This window comes from Tachypleus tridentatus, chromosome 13 (genome assembly GCF_004210375.1).
Source record: "Tachypleus tridentatus isolate NWPU-2018 chromosome 13, ASM421037v1, whole genome shotgun sequence".
NCBI classification, from domain to species: domain Eukaryota; kingdom Metazoa; phylum Arthropoda; class Merostomata; order Xiphosura; family Limulidae; genus Tachypleus; species Tachypleus tridentatus.
This window is the reverse complement of record NC_134837.1, coordinates 200874257-200891787: the sequence shown is the minus strand read 5'-3', so window position 1 is coordinate 200891787 and position 17531 is coordinate 200874257. Positions and strand designations below refer to the sequence as shown.

Below are 17531 nucleotides of genomic sequence, written 5' to 3'. Positions count from 1 at the left end.
TGTTGAGAACATCCAACACTGGTAATTGGTTGACCCTAGCCCAAGTGGACCAGCCGATTGACCCCAGGGGGCTGCCCATTTACAGGAATTCAAGGCCAAAGTGACGTGTTTGGGTTGGACCCCTCATCCATCAGCATCCTCTTCTCCCCTTCACGCATCACCACTCATAGCAAACACGTGGGTGGATGTTTAGATCCCAGAGGTGGCAAACTGAAAGAACAGAACCTTCCCTTGGAGGTCCCCTCCCCACCTACAGGAATCCACACCTGGGTGCAGTAATGTTTTATTATGTTGTTTACAAGTACGTGTCTGTAACTGTGTATTAACGAATAATGGCTCAGTATTGTTCATACGTCAGTAATGTTTTAGTATGTTGTTTAAGACTACATGTTTATTATTGTTTGTTTATGAATAACACTATGTAATACAAATTTTGTTCCTGGATAGTATATGTTATTTCTTAATTGCTTATGTTGTAAAAGTAGAGAAAATGGGCATTATTCCCTTCAAATTTTGCTTTTGTGACCTGGATAATGAAATTTAGAAATTAACCTATTTTCTGTGTAAAAAGGGCAAACTTGCACATTTTCATTTAAATAAGGTCTGAATAAAACAACATATGAATCAAGATTTGCATGTATTTATGATAAAGTTATACAAAAATGTTTAGAAGTGAGTAGTTTTCCAAGATTTGCGATCGTAATGTAAATCACTTTCACGTATCAGCCCCAAATATAGTCTCCCATCACGTTTTCGTTATACTCTTCGTGGTAGAGGTGTTCAAAGTCGAGTATTTCTTGGTGGAAGCTCTTGCGTTGCTCCTCTGAGTATGTTCCCATGTTCTCCTTGAATTTATCAAGATGAGTGTCAAGGATATGGACTTTCAGGGACATCCTGCAGCCCATTTTACCGTAATTCTTTACCAGAGCCTCAACCAGTTTCACATAATTTTCAGCCTTGTGGTTGCCCAAGAAATCCCGAACCATTGGAACAAAGCTACCCCAAGCTTTTTTTCCTTCCTACTGAGCTTCTTGGGGAATTCTGTGCACTCCAGAATTTTCTTTATTTGTGGTAAAAACGAAGACACCAGCTTTGATCTTTGCATCCGACAGCTTAGGAAAGAAGTCTCGAAGGTACTTGAAGGCTGCAGACTTCTTATCAAGAGCTGTGACAAATTGTTTCATAAGACCCAATTTTATGTGCAATGGTGGGAACAGCAGCTGGAGGTTCACTAGTGGCTCACACTTGACATTGTGCCTCCCCACAAAGAACTTGGTCCGTTGTAGCCAATGCTTCCCGTTTCAATGTGCTGCGGTGTCCCTGCTGTCCCAGAGGCAAAAATAACAGGGAAACTTGGTGAAGCCTTCTTGGATGGGTCTATGTGTTCACTTTTTACGAGATAATTTACAAGTTACATACAAGATAAAACCTTAAGTTATAATATAATTCAAAAGGTCTTAAAACACTATTTCTTGTCATTCGTTGCCTACCATAACACGGATGACAAACGTTCCAGCTGGGAGAGACTCTCCGACTGCTGCTTCATAGGGAGCGCCTTCAAACTCTGGTGTAATGTTGTTAGTGTCGGTGACATTAATGTGTACTACAGCAACAGATGACCTATTAATAAACAGGAGTATTATAGTTAATAATACCATCAGAACTTTACATGATTATAAATACAAATCTCACTAACTGAACTGTAGTTATAACTTGCTGTCAGGTATTTTTTGTTAAGTGGATAAAAATATAGTTATTAACTTTTATACAAAAGTACAAAAGATGTGGTTCTCAGTCAATAAACTATGACCTGGCCTTGTCTGGCTCTCCATTCATCTGACAGTCTGCAGGTCACCAGGTCGAAAACCGTAACCGTCCATATTATTAAACCAGATGGACATTAAAACGCGATAGTCAATCACACTACTCGTTGTTAAAGAAGAATGAATAACCCAAGTGAGTGGTGTTGACATTCTGTCTCCCTTGTAGCCTGCCGTTTTAAAATAAGAAACAAGAGGGAGTGTCACCATACAGTAGCTTTTAGTGCGAAATTGAACAAACACTGTATGTTAATATACCTTGTTATATTTACCTTTCAACTGTTTTAGGTATGACATACCTTCTTTCATAGCTTGACTTAGCAGAATCGGTGGCTGTGACGAAAAACGTGTAAACAGGTGGTTTGAGGAGAATCGAAGAGAAGGATTGTGTTATATAGATGGATCCGTTCATTGGGAAGACATCAAAAGGAACAGTTTGGCTGAGGCTGTCGTCTTGTTTGGCGTAGTGTACAATTCCATTTAGTCCAAGGTCAGGGTCTACAGCGGCCACCTACAAATAGTGACAAAACCATGTAGTGTGGGTGACAACATTGGTGTGACTATACACTGACAACATTACTGTTACCATAATCAAGTACTGTGGGTGACAACATCAGTGTGACTAAACACTGAAAACGTTACTGATAAAAAAAACGTAGTGTGGGTGACTAGACGCTGACAACTTTACTGTTAACAAAAGATGTATAATGATAACTGTGTTTCACATGATTAACAATAATGAACAACTGTATCATAATTACCGTGTTTCACGTTATTAACAATGACGAACAACTGTATTATGATTACTGTGTTTCACGGTATTAACAATGACGAACAACTGTATTATGATTACTGTGTTTCACGTTATTAACAATGACGAACAACTGTATTATGATTACCGTGTTTCACGTTATTAACAATGACGAACAACTGTATCATAATTACCGTGTTTCACGTTATTAACAATGACGAACAACTGTATTATGATTACCGTGTTTCACGTTATTAACAATGACGAACAACTGTATTATGATTACTGTGTTTCACGTTATTAACAATGACGAACAACTGTATTATGATTACTGTGTTTCACGTTATTAACAATGACGAACAACTGTATTATGATTACTGTGTTTCACGTTATTAACAATGACGAACAACTGTATTATGATTACTGTGTTTCACGTTATTAACAATGACGAACAACTGTATTATGATTACTGTGTTTCACGTTATTAACAATGACGAACAACTGTATTATGATTACCGTGTTTCACGTTATTAACAATGACGAACAACTGTATTATAATTACCGTGTTTCACGTTATTAACAATGACGAACAACTGTATTATGATTACTGTGTTTCACGTTATTAACAATGACGAACAACTGTATTATAATTACCGTGTTTCACGTTATTAACAATGATGAACAACTGTATTATCATTACTGTGTTTCACGTTATTAACAATGACGAACAACTGTATTATGATTACCGTGTTTCACGTTATTAACAATGACGAACAACTGTATTATAATTACCGTGTTTCACGTTATTAACAATGACGAACAACTGTATTATGATTACTGTGTTTCACGTTATTAACAATGACGAACAACTGTATTATGATTACCGTGTTTCACGTTATTAACAATGACGAACAACTGTATTATGATTACTGTGTTTCACGTTATTAACAATGACGAACAACTGTATTATGATTACTGTGTTTCACGTTATTAACAATGACGAACAACTGTATTATGATTACTGTGTTTCACGTTATTAACAATGACGAACAACTGTATTATGATTACTGTGTTTCACGTTATTAACAATGACGAACAACTGTATTATGATTACTGTGTTTCACGTTATTAACAATGACGAACAACTGTATTATGATTACCGTGTTTCACGTTATTAACAATGACGAACAACTGTATTATGATTACTGTGTTTCACGTTATTAACAATGACGAACAACTGTATTATGATTACTGTGTTTCACGTTATTAACAATGACGAACAACTGTATTATAATTACCGTGTTTCACGTTATTAACAATGACGAACAACTGTATTATGATTACTGTGTTTCACGTTATTAACAATGACGAACAACTGTATTATGATTACTGTGTTTCACGTTATTAATAATGACGAACAACTGTATTATGATTACTGTGTTTCACGTTATTAACAATGACGAACAACTGTATTATGATTACTGTGTTTCACGTCATTAACAATGATGAACAACTGCATTATAATTACCGTGTTTCACGTTATTAACAATAATGAACAACTGTATTATAATTACCGTGTTTCACGTTATAAACAATGACGAACAACTGTATTATAATTACCGTGTTTCACGTTATCAACAATGACGAACAACTGTATTATAATTACCGTGTTTCACGTTATAAACAATGACGAACAACTGTATTATAATTACCGTGTTTTACGTTATCAACAATGACGAACAACTGTATTATAATTACCGTGTTTCACGTTATCAACAATGACGAACAACTGTATTATGATTACTGTGTTTCACGTTATTAACAATGATGAACAACTGTATTATAATTACCGTGTTTCACGTTATTAACAATGATGAACAACTGTATTATTATTACTGTGTTTCACATTATTAACAATGATAGACAACTGTATTATGATTACCGTGTTTCACGTTATTAACGATCATGAATAGTTGTGTGATAATAACTAAATGAACAGGATCTACAACACCAGTTGTATTTTAAGAGAATGAACACTTGATGCTGAGAGAAGTAACACGTCGTTATGGTAATATTGCTAAATTCATTTTGACACAGTATATACTCTTAATATGTTTGTGGCTAAATGTGGCGAGAATTTTCAAAGTTCATGATATTTTCAGGGGCTATTGAATATGCTGAAGGAAAATTCTTAAACCCCATATTTTATAATTATATCATTCTTGTCTTCATCCTTTGGTACCGTTTCTTGTCTGTTTAATAAATAGTAAAACATCATGAAACTTTCAAGGGTTCGTGGATGTGTCCTACATCTCCACGAATCAGTAATACAAATTAAATGATATGTTGGAAACAGTCACACTGATATTAAGAAGAAAGGAGAAGAGGGGAAAGTTTTAAGAAATTTGTGTATCAACATGTAGTAAACCAATATAACGAATATACCATATGGTCATAAACTTACCATTCCTGGAAAAACAATAAAGTAAACAACAGAAACATACCCTACTGTTATTAATATACAGCTTCAACGGACTAAAGTTTTATTTTAGAAATACTTTTTTTCATATTTTGAAGGTAACGTAGAAAGCGACGTACCATTTTAAATACTTAGTAAATATAATTGTATGGTAACATTATTTTTCATATGACTAGTTTTTTGATGTTTATAGTTTAAACGAGTGATATTTCAAACAATATTAGTCGTCATATTAATTTAATATGCAATTAGTTACTAAAATAAAGTAAGGCTAATCTTACAGAACCAATAATGTTTCCAGGGGATTCCGTTTCGGTAATCTTAAACTTATAGATGGCGCTAGGCACGAACTTTGGGTTATTGTCATTGGCGTCCAGTAGGTGAATTTGCACCATTGCTGAGCTTTCCACGCCTTCAGAATTTACACTTGGTGTCTTTTCCTCAGCGATGACCTAAATTAGTATAATAAGGTTAAATATTTCAGAATTGCCTTAGGAGTTAACGAAAGTGTACAGAATGAAATTATGAACTAAGCACATTTGATTTGATTATTTAGGCTAATTGTTTTTACTAGATGTTTTATTTGTAAGCACAAAACTACACAACAAGTAGCCTGTGCTCTGCCCTCTGCAGGGTATTTGCCAATTTTACATTATTCAATTTAAACGTTTCAAACATATCTAGTCACGATTTAGTAACTTAACAAATATACTTTAAGTTATGTACAGTTATATTTATTTGAATAAGTTTAAATATTTGTTAAGTACGAAGCTACTCAATGAGCAACCAATCGGGTATCAAAACCCTATTATTAACACTATAAGACTTCAGACTTATCGTCCAGTCACAAAAAGACTTTAATGCAATAGTTTGCCCCTGAAGAAGAAAGGTCCACCTTTCGAAATTACTCTGGTTTTACGGTTTCTATTTCATTTTTAATGCAAATAGGATATGTGAACACATAAAGTCACTTTTCAGTATTCGTGAAAGAAATACATCACCCAGGAAGCAGATTCATCTACATTCCACTATCTGTTTTTAATTGATTGACAGTAACGATAATACAGATATTCGACTTACCTTTAAGACTAGTAAGTTTCTAGATTCGCGGTCGAGTTTGGATGGATCCCGGACTCTAATCCACCCAGCATTTGTGTCAATTTTAAATGCTTCGGAAGGATCGATCAATTTGTATGAAAATTTAGCGTTGTCTCCCTGAAATTAAATAACAACAAACTTTAACGTTGTCTCCCTGGAATTAAATATTAACAAAAGTTAGCGTTGTCTTCCTGGAATTAAATAATAACAAAATATAACGTTGTCTCCCTGGAATTAAATATTAACAAAAGTTAACGTTGTCTCCCTGGAATTAAATAATAACAAAATTTAACGTTGTCTCCCTGGAATTAAATAATAACAAAATTTAACGTTGTCTCCCTGGAATTAAATGATAAAAACTTTAAAGTTACTTCACTAAAATTAAATATGAACAAAATTTAACTTTGTTTCACTGGAATTAAATGATAACAAAATTTAGCGTTGTCCCCCTGGATTTGAATATTAACAAAATTTAACGTTGTCTCACTGGAATTAAATAGCAGCAAGCATACCGTAGTTACTACTTGTCGGTTGAAAATAGTTTCAGCGCATGTGGACTGACTATTGATGTAAACTATAAATAACCTTCTGGATGAATCCATTGGAAGCATTTCGTTTCCTTTGAATTTGTGCAGAGGTATACGAAGGTTGTCTTCGCTAGCCGTCCCTAATTTAGCAGTTGTAGACCATAGGAAAGACAGCTAATCAATACTATACACCGCCAACTCCTGGGCTACTCTTTTACCAACGCCACATTATAAAGTTTCCACGGCCAGAGAGGCGAGTATGTTTGTTGACGGGACTCGAAACCCCTACCTTCTGACTGTGGTTCGAGCGCCCTCGTGTCAAGTCCGATTATAAACAACCTCGTTAATTAACAGGTAGAGAACTGATTATTGAAGGACAATGTAACACTAAGCATCATCGCAGAAAGACGTAAAATGTTAAGATAGTTCGGTCTCTGATATTTAAAGACTGTGGGCAATTTTCCAATGGAAAGTGAATTTACTTATTAAAAACTGATGAATCATAGGTGTGAGTGCTAAGAGTGACCTATTGGTTACCGTACCGGACTCTGAGGTTCGTGTTTCGTTGTCACGAAAACGCAATTGGTACTTTGGTATCATTATAAGTGTCAGTGCAATCACACTGTGAAATAAGTGTAACCCAAAAACTGGTGTTGGGCGCTGTAGACTAGCTGCTTTCTGTGTGGTTTAGCAGTTCACAAGTAGGTTTAGCTTTTCTGTAACTTTTACCTAACCTGCAAAACAAAAGTTTTACGTAAGTTCTAAGGTTTTATAACAATAGTAGTTTGAAAAAAAATTCAAGTAAATTTGTCCCCAGACACAGGTGATTATAATGTTAGAGATGTAATATTTACAATGTTTTATCTCTCACTCCTAGAGTGTAAAAGTGGTTTAAAAATACACATATTTTGTCCATTTAAAAGTGTCTGTTTTAAACCTAAAACGTTACAACCAGAAATGTTTTTCGGAAAGGAAACAAGTAGTTGATTTTTCACATTGTTTTTTAATCTTTTTTTATTTTTGTTATCTTCTTCTCAGGGGGCGAATAACAATAAAGAACTGAAATTTTTGTTCATATTCTTCAATTAATTTAGCAAAATTTAATCAGAAACATTCTCAAAATCTGTAAGTTGTATAATTGTATATGTTGGATATTTTATTATTACCTTTCGATAATTCAAATACTTAACATTTGTTTCACAGTTTTTATCAGTTTCACCATGCAGATTATCATATTAGTAGGAGGCCCGACCTGGCCAGGTGATTAGGGTTTGTAATCTGAGGATCGTGAGTTTGAATCCATATCACACCAATCGTACTCGCCCTTTCGGCCGTGGGGGCTTTATACTGTGATGATCAATCCCATTATTCGTTGGTAAAAGTAAAAGTTGGTAAAAGCATTGGCAGTAGGTGGTGATGACTAGCTGTCTTCCCTCTAATGTTACACTGCTAAATTAGGGACGGCTAGCGCAGATAGCCCTCGTGTAGCTTTGCGCGAAATTCAAAAACAACCAAACAAACATATACTCTTCAAAAAAAGAAACGCAAAAGCCAAAATTTGAGACACATTGTTAACAAGTTTATTCCGGGTAGTTCTGTATGACATGTGTGAAACTTTGCACATTCACTGCTGAACACCCAAATTCTGCAAAGGCGAAGTCCACGCTCACTAGTTGAAGTTTAACGTCACTCAACGTCAATAACGAGTATGCCCCCCGTAAGCATCAATAACTGCTTGGCATCTCCTGCCCATGGAAGCGATGAGATGACGAATCACATCCTGTGGAATGGCTGTCCACTCAGCCTGCAAAGCTGCTGCAAGCTGAGGTAGAGTCTGCGGTTGAGGTTGTCGCTGTCGCAGACGTCGGTCCAACTTGTCCCAAAGATGTTCGATGGGGTTTAAATCTAGTGATCTGGAGGGCCAGGGAAGAACGTTGATGTTGTGGTGTCTCAAGAAGACAGTGGTGAGTCGGGCTGTGTGAGGACGGGCGTTATCATGTTGAAAAACGTCGTTGACGTTCACCACGATGGGTTGCACATGGAGCCTAAGAATCTCGTTGACGGTTGCGTACGGTCTGATCGGAAATCCTACGCAGCCCTGGTATGATTGAGGCAGTAGACGTCGCAGTGGTGTTTCTGTCCCGAAGGTGACATAACCGGATGTAGCGATCTTGTGCGGGCGTGGTCACACGAGGTCTGCCAGATCGTGGACGGTCACAAGTTGATCCATGTTGTTGGTGACGATTCCATAGCCTTGTGATGGTGCTTGGGTGGACATTCACAGCTCTGGCAACATCTGATCGAGATTCGCCTGCTTCCAAGCGACCAATGGCATTGTTGCATTGTGCTTCAGTCAGTCTTGGCGTAACTGTATTGCGTGTCGGTGGCTTAACACTGAGCTATGAAAACCGAGAACCTGTCACTTTTATAGGGATTTTACACATGTTGCACTTGCAGAACATGCAGATCTCTCAAACAAATTTATTGGACACGAATGCGTTTTGGCGAAAAATCCGATGTTTCCTCCGTTTTCAAAGTGCACAACTTTTATTGTCATTTTGGTCTGACAATCAGTGCCTTAACACGTGTAACATCACATACTCTGAGCTTGTAACGTTATTGCATATATTTCTCTTTAAAATAACAAAAATATCCCTTTTGCGTTTCTTTTTTTGAAGAGTATATTAGTGGGATTCTGTAAATTTAAACATTGATAAATGTCATAAATATTTGAAGAAAATGATTCGTTAATCTTGGCACTGATTTTTATCCCTTATTGGTTGATGGGTTTGAGCAGCATTCTGTTAAACGAAAATTGTGACAATGATTAATAAGTAAGTCAAATTGTAGAGTGCTGTCAGAAATACAGAATCAACAATAATATATGGAAAACAAAATTAGCATTATTTACAAAATCACTTATGTTATGCATAAACCTTCCAAATTTATAGGTAAGCAGGTTTTTTTTATACCAGTTCTTCAGCAAAATTTTAGGCCAAATGTATAATTCAAAATTAACTTTGGGAAAACATATAGCCAAAATTTCAAACAAAGGATGGCAAGGAGCAAACAATCTGAAAAGACTAACAGACAGAAACACAGGAACATCCACAGAAAACATTATTAAAATTTATAAATAGTATATGAGAGTAGTAAGAGACATAGAAATATCCATGGAAAACATTATTAACATTTATAAACAATATATCAAACCAGTAACATATACATTAAACATTATTAAAATTTATAAACAGTACATGAAAGCAGTAACAGACACAGAAGTATCCATAGAAAACATTATTAACATTTATAAACAATATATCAAACCAGTAAAAGAGATAGGAACATCCACAGAAAACATTATTGAAATTTATAAACAACATATCAAAACCAGTAAAAGACAGAGGAGCATCTACAGAAAACATTAATAGTGTCAAGGAAGGGTTATACATATCTGATCTGGTCTGTTTCATGTACTCTTGTGCACTTATGGCAGTTTTTATAACATACCTGATTCTTGTCTTCTATGTGAACCTGGACAACAGTAAAATGAAAGAAGAGTTATACATACCTGATCCTTATCTTCTGTGTGATCCTGGACAACACTAAAGTCTGAAGGAAGGGCTATACACACCTGATCCTTGTGTTCTGTGTGATCCTTGATAACAGTAAAGTCTGAAGGAAGGGTTATACATACCTGATCCTTGTCTTCTGTGTGATCCTGGACAATGATAAAGTCTAGAGGAAGGGTTATTCATGATCCTAGACAACAGGAAAGTCTGAACAAAGAGTTATACATACTTGATCCTTGTCTTCTGTGTGATCCTGGACAATGATAAAGTCTAGAGGAAGGGTTATTCATGATCCTAGACAACTGGAAAGTCTGAACAAAGAGATATACATACTTGATCCTTGTCTTCTGTGTAATCCTGGACAATGATAAAGTTTAGAGGAAGGGTTATTCATGATCCTAGACAACTGGAAAGTCTGAACAAAGAGTTATACATACTTGATCCTTGTCTTCTGTGTGATCCTGGACAATGATAAAGTCTGGAGAAAGGGTTATTCATGATCCTAGAGAACAGGAAAGTCTGAAGGAAGAATTATATATACCTGATCCTTGTCTTGAGCATGAACCTGGACAACAGTAAAGTCCGAAGGAAGATTTTCTACCACTGTCAGATTATATGTTTCATATTCAAAGATTGGACTGTTGTCGTTCACGTCCAAAATACTGATGTCCACCTTGGCAATAGCATACCGCACAGGATTGTCAACCTGGGTGGCCTGTCATATAGTAATTAGTGTTAGTTCAATAAATAAACACAGGGTAAATAAAGTATGTTCAAATCACTTGTAGCAAGCAACATTTATCACTATAAACACTATCCCATTTCTTCCTTTCTTTGTGCCACAGAACATATGTAACACAATATTTCAAACACCAGGATGTCCTGGTGTAATGTGATCATGTGTCATCCAATAAAGTGAAATACTGATTCATTATCGATGATTTCCTTAAGTTAAGGTGTTACTTTCCATATCAACTCCTTTTACTTTCATGGGAGCATGCATGTTCCCTCTTCTTAGACAACTGTTACAGTGACAAGTATATCTTGACATAAAGTTGTGCTGTGTTTACATGTACTTTCAACTGTAAAAGAATACCATGCAATACCCCCATCAAAAAAGGGGTTGGTTACCAGTGTGAAGATGATGATAAGTAATGAAATATTGAATATATTTTCGTCTTTTTATGAGTATCTGTGAATAAACCTTACACTGGATGAACTGTTTACCTATAAACCTGGCATTGGGTAAGTTGTTTATCTATAAAACTGGCATTGAGAGGGTCGTTTGTTTATAAACACAATACTAGGAGAGTTGTTTGTCTATAAACATGACACTGGGAGAGCTGCTTATCTGTAAACATGACACTGGGTGAGTCATTTATCTACTAGTGAGTGTTTATCAACTAAGTAGAGGAATGCAGGTATGGATAATACAGATTTAAGTATGGAAGGGCACATTCTAGGGCAACTTATTTTTCATAGTGGCCACAACTGTGGCTAATGAAAACAACATTGGTCACACTATTAAAAAAAAAGAAAGAAATATGTTGGTTTATTCAAAATAATTGCATTTCAACTAAACTTCAATGTGAAAATTAATGGGGGTTTTCATCAACAAGTTTTGAGAAATTTGGCTTAATATCTATGCTCATTGAGCAATTTAATTCTGTCTCTAAATTTATGTTAGTAAGCCGAGATCTGTATCTAGACTTGAGAAAATGTTGATTCACACACCCATGTGGATCCAAACATGGAAAATAATTTTGAAATTACTCTCTTTAAATTTTGAAGATTCTCTGGCAGAACATTTTTGTTTACCTTTTATGTGTTCTACACTTTGCACCTTAAGCATCTTGTCTTCAAATCTACACTTATCCAAAGACAAAAATGATGTAATTTTCTTACTGAAATTTCCTAAGTTAAATTGAAATGTATCATGCAAAAATTCAAATATCAATTTTAAATTTTTAAATTCGGAGAAACATTATTCAAATTTTTGAGATAGATTTTTAATACAGTTTACATAGAGAAATCACTGTCCTTATTATTTTGTTGAAAACTATTCAACTTTGCAAAATGTGTCAAATCATTCTTTTGTAATTGTTCTGCAAGGAGGTTCAGCTTTAACTGAAATTCATGAATAGAGTGTCATTGCTCACTTATTATTTTACCTCTTCTCTGAAGCTTTGTATTCAAATTATTCAAGTTGCCACCATGTTGCACAGATAGTGTAAACCACACTGCCATGACAAAGTTTCAATTTTAGGGAAATTTTCAATCTTACCTTTTTCAACAAGATACTCTTTTATTTGAGGAAAATATTAAGTAAATCGTTCCAAGACTTTTCCTCTACTTAACCATCTTACATTTGCAAAATCAGTACGAATATCAAAAGTACAATCACTGCTTTTCTTCAAAGACTCAACAAATTGTCGATGGAAGAGAGAGCTTCCACTTCTAATACAACTCACAATTTTTGCCACAATGTCCATCAAATTTTTCAATTCATCACTTTTAGACATCTGAGCACATAAATTTTCCTGATTCAAAATGCAATGGAAAGATGGTAGTGTGGACTTCACATTATTTTCAATTAAATGCTGCTTCAAAAGAGAAACAAATCCTAATTTCACCCCAGTCATGGCGGAAACACCGTCTGTTGTAACAGACACCGGTTTTTGTTTAAAATCCAGATTGAATTTTTTTCACATTTCAAGAAAATTTTCAGATGTTTTTCCACATGTTCGATTTCATAATCCACAAAGGCCAAGCATTTCTTCCCTCACTTGAATATTTGAAGTTACATATCGAACACAAAATTTCAACTGTGCAGTGTCACTAACATCTGTTGACTCATCTAGTGCTAAAGAAAGTCTTTTAGTTGTTCAAGCAACTGATTTTCTGTCTTTTCCTAACTCTAGCATTCTATCTTTTATTTTTTAATCATAATTCTCCAAAACAGTTTCAATGACTACAATCAATATTTCTTTACTAGTTCAGCATCAGAAAAAGAATTATTTTTTTTAGCTAGAATCCAAGCTACTTTATAGCTAGCTGATGTAACTAGTTCTATCGATGACAAAAATCTTTTTAGGCCTCCCTTTTGTTCATGAAGTTGTGCTTCCAGACGGCTAATTTCATTCATGCGATTTTTGCTCTCAACTGGAAAGTTTACATTAAATTCGTTGTGAAAATTGTTAAAGTGTTGCTTAAGGTTGGATACTTTATTATTCCTAAACACTTTGTTACACAAAAGACACACTGGTTTATTATTTACTTCAATCACTGCAACCTTTAACTCCCAACTTTCATTAAATTCTCGTTTCACGTTTTTCTAGTCACGCGCCATTCTGTTTTCGGCCGTAATACCAGAATTAATTAAATTGTCTTTATTTTCTGAGTGTTCAGCAACACCTGGATTCTTTCGTTTTCGAATTATCCACTTATCCATAAAATGGGATTAAAAACAAAATATATTTAAACATTTGAAAGTTGTACAATAAAAATATTTTACAAGTGCATGCAAAACAATGCACTCTCGATAATAAGCATCTAAACCAGACTGACGTTACAAAATGGGCGGAGCCTGTAGCAGTGATGTAGCGCGCACATTAGTGATGACGTGAGGCAGTGCAGTTGCTGATAGCCAAATTTGCGATAAAAAATAAATGATGGAAAAAGTTGATTCCTAAACTCGATCTGGCCACAGTTGTACTATCCACTGGCCATGGAGATGTCCACCCCTATTCTAGGGAGTGGTGAAGTATTCAAATGTGCAGACTGGTCATACACACACTTCTGTATTCAAGTTACAGCTAACAGAGAACAACAAAATTTATTGTTTTTATCAAGAAGTTTACTGGAATTATAGAAACACTTTGTACTTGATCAGCGAAGAGCTTGTTGTCTCTATTCCCTTCACTGAGTTTTAATCAGGGATAGATAGTCTGGTGGGGTTATTGTGATGACATAACACTATCACACTAATAGGGAGAGATAAATTGGTTGGGTTATCGTGATGACAAAACACTATCACACACTATGAGGGAAAGATAGTCTGGTAGGGTTATTGTGATGACATAACATTATCATACACTAATAACATGAAGAGAAAGATGGGTAGAGTGATGTATTAAACAAGTGAAAGTCACTAATGTCCTAAATATGTCCAAAAGTTGAGTACCATATTCGTCTTTAATGAGAAGAAAAATCTATTTTACGTCACGAGCTTTGACACTGTAGTCAAGAGTAATGTACTTAAATATAAATAACATACACCTGTTCTGAAAACAGTTTACAAAACATTTTATTTACAAGGTTCGAACGCTTCAAAATAACTTATTCCATGTTTAGGAAAATGTGAAGATATTTATCAACAATAATACCACAATCAGTAGTTTACTTCCTTATTGAATAAAGTGGTAAAGAAAGGGTGAAACAAAAGATTAAAGGTGTATTACAAAACAGCTGAATTATTTTAAATATGTAAATTTAGAATAATTTTAGATCTAAAGGCCTTTGTAAGTCGTTCAGTGTGGGACGGTCTTTAGCTACGAAAAACTTTCTGAAGATCTTATAGCGATAACAGAGAAATCGTTAAATGATATATTATAATTCATTGTTTCATATTGTGAACGAATGGAGTTGTTCCTTTTCAGTAGTTGATGGTCGGTTCTCCTAAATGTTCACATATTCTAGTTTTGTTGGAAAGGTGGCATCCTATGACAGTGCTACATGAAAAGTCACTGAGCTCTTCTGTACGACCCATTCTACTGCCATTGTTAGTCTATCGAGATTGTATGGCTGTATGCTTGATTTTACGTACCTGTTGGCAATAGGTGCGGCCGAAATAACCGAACCTATTAATTAGAAGGGGTGTCCACATACTTTTGATCATGTAGTGTAAGTTTTTAATGGGAAGTCTAGGTAGTTCTGTATTTTAGTCAGAACTGAATTTCCCCTCAATGGACTCAGCAGATAGCCCAATGTGGTTTTGCTATAAGAAAACACATACACAGTTCCGTCTATCGCTTTGTTTAAAAATAATAATGTTTCTGTAACTTTTATAAGACGTTGGTTGGCATCTTTGTCTTTTTGTAGTATGCTGCTAATGACTTCAACTCTTTGTAATGCCTGAAAATAATTTATAAGCTGTGTTGTTGTTTTTGAATTAAGCACAAAGCTACACAATGAGCTATCTGTGCTCTGCGCACCACGGGTATCGAAACCGGTATTTTAGCGTTTTAAGTCCGCAGACATACCGCTGAGCCACTGGGGGGGGGGCTATAATCTGTGACAACAACACTTATAAATATAAAAACCAACAGGTGGCGCTTTATAAATTAGTAAGTAGGTTTTGTTTGTTGGTTTGTTTAGAATTAAGCACAAAGCTACACAATGGGCTATCTGTGCTCTGCCCACCACGAGTATCGAAACCTGGTTGTAGTGGTGTGAGTCAGCAGACATATCACTGTCTCATTAAAGCCTTGTTTGTTGGCTGATTGTTGATACGCCTACCACGGGTATCAAAACCCGTTTCTAGCGTTATGAGCCTTCATACTTACCGCTAATCCACTGGGAACAGTAAGTGGTTATGTATTGACACATATCTGTTTATCTATAGCTATCAGGCTGCACAGTTAGTATAAACGTAAAATATATCTTGTTCTTTATTTCTCTTTCAGAACAAGTTTCCTCGATTCATGTTTCAATGGCCCAGCATGGCCAGGTGATTAAGGCACTCGACTCGTAATCCGAGGGTCGCGGGTTCCAATCCCTGTCTCACCACACATGCTCTCCCTTTCAGCCGTGGGGGCGTTATAATGTGACGGTCAATCCCACTAAAACGAATTGGTAAAAGAGTAGCCCAAGAGTTGGTGGTGGGTGTTGATGACTAGCTGCCTTCCCTCTAGTCTTACACTGCTAAATTAGAGATGGGTAGTGCAGATAGCCCTCGTGTAGCTTTGGGAGAAATCCAAAACAAACCAATTGATGTTTTAAATGCGTTACTTTTCATTTATGAAATACGTTTCCCTGACGCTTCACAAAATCCATTTCAAATCTGTTTACAGGAAACTAGTTCCATCTTGACCCATATACCAAGAACGTCTTCAATAGGTTGTAACCTTGTCTACCTCTACATCTGAAGAGACTGGAACATTACCATCGCATATACATGGATAGGCCAAAGGTCGAACGTTTCGTGACTACCTACACGCCTTTAGTTTCACTGGTTTACTCACGTTATAACAAAGGCAAGTAAATTGTATATTTGTATAATTCTCATGCCCTGTCGAACTTTCCTCATTCCATTAAACGCTGTATTTCACATCTTCATGCGCAGCTAAATGTTGGGTCACCATTATTCTTCTAAAGCTATTTGAACTTCAATGAACACAGTTGAGCATTCTCCTTTTTTTTCTTTTAAGAAAACAAGTTTCCGGTCCTCGTTTGTTTTTTGTTTTTCGTTTGTGAGCGTTATTTACTGGTTAGTGGACACACGAATCATCTTCCTTAGCCTTTTTCTTAACCTACCAATTACAGTTCAACCTTTTTCTAAAGATAAACCAATATTGGTTCATCCTTCTTCCACTGTTCGTCTTATTCTTCTAAAGATAGACCACTATTGGTTCGTCCTTCTTCTACTGTTCATCTTATTCTTCTAAAGATAAACCAATATTGGTTCGTCTTTCTTCTACTGTTCGTCTTATTCTTCTAAAGATAAACCAATATTGGTTCATCCTTCTTCCACTGTTCGTCTTATTCTTCTAAAGATTGACCACTATTGGTTCGTCCTTCTTGTACTGTTCGTCTTATTCTTCTAAAGATAAACCAATATTGGTTCGTCTTTCTTCTACTGTTCGTCTTATTCTTCTAAAGATGGACCAATATTGGTTCATCCTTCTTCTACTGTTCGTCTTATTCTTCTAAAGATAGACCAATATTGGTTCGTCTTTCTTCAACTGTTCGTCGTATTCTTCTAAAGATAAACCAATATTGGTTGATCCTTCTTCCACTGTTTGTCTTATTCTTCTAAAGATAGCCCAATATTGGCTCATCCTTCTTCTACTGTTTGTCTTATTCTTCTAAAAATAAATAGTGGTTAACCTTTCTTTCTTTGTTTCCAAAGACAGGCAGCTGTTAGTTCACCTTTATTTTAATGCTCTTCTCATTGTGCCAGATAGAAGTGTTCTTTAATGCATTATCCTTTTTTATACAACAGCGAGTATTGACTCACTTTTACTTCTCTTGTTTTTTGTACCATTTAGTATACAAAGGAATGCA

At 35.6% G+C, this 17531-nt stretch overlaps 1 pseudogene across 1 annotated transcript in view; it reads right to left on the bottom strand.

Annotated features, from left to right (window-relative positions):
* LOC143238134 (protocadherin Fat 4-like) overlaps positions 1–17531 on the bottom strand; it is a 144943-nt pseudogene that overhangs the window by 69524 nt on the left and 57888 nt on the right. The window contains exons 12-16 of the transcript XR_013020423.1: positions 10789–10962; positions 6131–6265; positions 5332–5502; positions 2120–2331; positions 1491–1620 (exon numbers count right to left, since the gene is read on the bottom strand). The product of XR_013020423.1 is annotated as a protocadherin Fat 4-like (transcript). The remainder of the gene's footprint in view (positions 1–1490; positions 1621–2119; positions 2332–5331; positions 5503–6130; positions 6266–10788; positions 10963–17531) is intronic.